The sequence below is a fragment of the Rhinopithecus bieti genome, unplaced genomic scaffold (assembly GCF_001698545.2).
Source record: "Rhinopithecus bieti isolate Rb0 unplaced genomic scaffold, ASM169854v2 scaffold_3471, whole genome shotgun sequence".
Taxonomy (NCBI): Eukaryota; Metazoa; Chordata; class Mammalia; order Primates; family Cercopithecidae; genus Rhinopithecus; species Rhinopithecus bieti.
The window spans coordinates 275840-278602 of record NW_016804075.1 but is presented as its reverse complement, the minus strand read 5'-3'; positions in this window follow the sequence as shown (position 1 = coordinate 278602).

Below are 2763 nucleotides of genomic sequence, written 5' to 3'. Positions count from 1 at the left end.
TGTGCTAGAATGCTGAGGTCATAGGTGATTTGTTTTTCCTTTAAAGTTTTTTTTAATGCCTTTATATTGTTTATACAATAATTCTTTTGAAGAAGTCAGGATGTGGGTGAAGGCTTGGAGTAAGGTGGAAACTGTACCAGCATGCCTCGTCTGCTCCTTCCTGGAAGCCTGTGCCTGCAGCCTCCTGCTCGGGGCTGTCACTGCGCCACACCCTGGGAGATGGGAAGGGAGCCGGCGAGGTCAACTCCATTTCCATGCGCCACTGGCAGGCCCTGGTGCCTGGGGCGCTGCAGAAACAGACATGCTGGCTGCTCCCTTTTTCTCAGTCCACCTCCCTGCTGAGTTCTTTACATATTTTATCTCAATTTAATCCTCACAGAGCTCAATGAGGTAGGTGCCCAGTGAGAGTCGGGCAAGTTACCCAACTCTCAAAGCTGGAGAGCTGGGTGAGTTGCCCGAGGTCACACAGTGGGTAGAGAACACAGCCACGTTCAAGGCTCTGCCCTTCACCTGTTTCCCACTGCTGTGCTGAGCTCGCCAGGGAGCTGTGCCGCCCGGCTGGCAGTGCAGTGGGGCAAGTTCTTCAGCCTCTCCGGTCTCCTGTGCACTCTTAGGTGATAAGTTGAGGGGCCCTGGGAGGAATCTGCCTCCCTGGACTTGGACTCTGAGCCCCTCATGGGTCTGAACAGTGCAGAGGACGGTGGGACCATCCCCTCCCCGGTCTCACTGCCCAGCCATGCATTCAGTGCACGTCTGCGAGCTCTGTCTATGTACCAGGCGCTATGTGACCTCTGAGATCTGCGTACGGAGACACAGTCCCCTCGGATCAACAGAGAAGTATCACGAAATATCCTTTTTTTTTTTTTTTGGAGACAGAGTCTCACTGTTACCCAGGTTGGGGTGCAGTGGTGTGATCACAGCTCGCTGCAGCCTCAACCTCCTGGGCTCAGGGGATCCTCCCACCTCAGCCTCAGGAGTAGCAGGGAGTACGGTGCACACTACCAAACCCGGCTAATTTTTTTTTTTAGACGGAGTCTCGTTCTTGTCCCCCAGGCTGGAGTGCAGTGGTGTGATCTCAGCTCACTGCAACCTCTGACTCCCAGGTTCAAGTGATTCTCCTGCCTCAGCCTCCTGAGTATCTGGGATTACAGACATGCGCCACCACACCCAACTAATTTTTGAATTTTTAGTAGAGACGGGTTTTCACCATGTTGGCCAGGTTGGTCTCAAGCTCCTGACTTCAGGCGATCCACCCACTTTGGCCTCACAAAGTGCTGGGATTATAGGCACGAGCCATTGTACCCGGCCTAATTTTTGTATCTTTTGTAGAGACAAAGTTTCTCCACGTTGCCCGGGCTTGTTTGGAACTCCTGGGCTCAAGTGATCCTCCCACCTCAGCCTCCCAAAGTGCTAGGATTACAGGTGTGGGCCACCATGCTCAGCAAATGAAATTCTTTATTCCAATGTCACCTGCTCAGAGAGGATGAGCTGGGCCAGGTACGTAGAGGCCACTCACTGTCCTATCTCCCCAGTGCTTCGCATACATTTTTCACCATTTGAAATTCTCCTCGTTGTGAGTAAGTTCCATGAGGACGGGGACCTCGTCTTGCTCGGCTCTACTTCCCAGGGCTTAGTGCCGCCTAAGTGCTTCCCGCTTCCTGGGTTATTGGGATGAAGCGGAGCACAGTAGGGCCGCACAGGACTGTTCCACGAAAAGAGGGCGGAGAAGTCTCCCCTGGGACAGTCTGGGAAAGGGAAGAAAATATACTTCTATTGACAGGAGGCCATGAAAACACTCAAGACGCTTCAAACCCAGAAGAGCAGTGACGGGGCAGTTGGGACACAGTCACAGGATCTGGAGGGAGAGATCCTGGCCGCAGCCCTGACCCCACAGGGAAACCAGAACCAGACGGTCCACGCTGGAGGGGCCTCCGAGCTTGTTCCAGCCAACTCTTCACAGCTTCAGTGTCTGGAATTTGCAGGGAAGGGACAGTGAGTGGCTCCTGGTTCTGGGTTTCCCCAGTCATAGACATACTTGGCCGGGCGCGGTGGCTCACGCCTCTAATCCCAGCACTTTGGGAGGCCAAGGCAGGAGGGTCACTTGAGCCCAGAAGTTTGAGACCAGCCTGGGCAACACAGTGAGACCCTGACTCTATAAAAACATTTAAAAATGGCCGGGCCCCATGGCTCATGCCTGTCTTCCCAGCACTTTGGGAGGCCAAGGCAGGTGAATCACCTGAGGTCAGGAGTTTGAGACCAGCCTGGCCAATATGGTAAAACCCCGTCTCTACTAAAAATATAAAAATTAGCTGGGCGTAGGGGCGCCTGTAATCCCAGCTACTCCGGAGGCTGAGGCAGGAGAATCCATGGACCCAGGAGGTGGGGGTTGCAGTGAGCCGAGGTCGGCGCCATTGCCCTCCAGCCTGGGCGTCTGGAGCAAAGGTTCGTCTCAATAAATAAAAATAATAAATAAATTTATTTATTTATTTATTGCTCAAAGCAAAGAGCAAAGGTCCGTCTCAACAAATAAATAAATAATGACAAGAAAAATAAATAAATAAATAGATAAAAATGGGCCAGGCACAGTGTCTCATGCCTGTAATCCCAGCACTCTGGGAGGCTGAGGTGGGTGGATCTCTTGAGCCCAAGAGTTTGAGACCAGCCTTGGCAACATAGTGAGACCTTATCTCTAAAAAAATAAAATAAAGGCCGGGTGCAGTGGCTCAAGCCTGTAATCCCAGCACTTTGGGAGGCCGAGGCGGG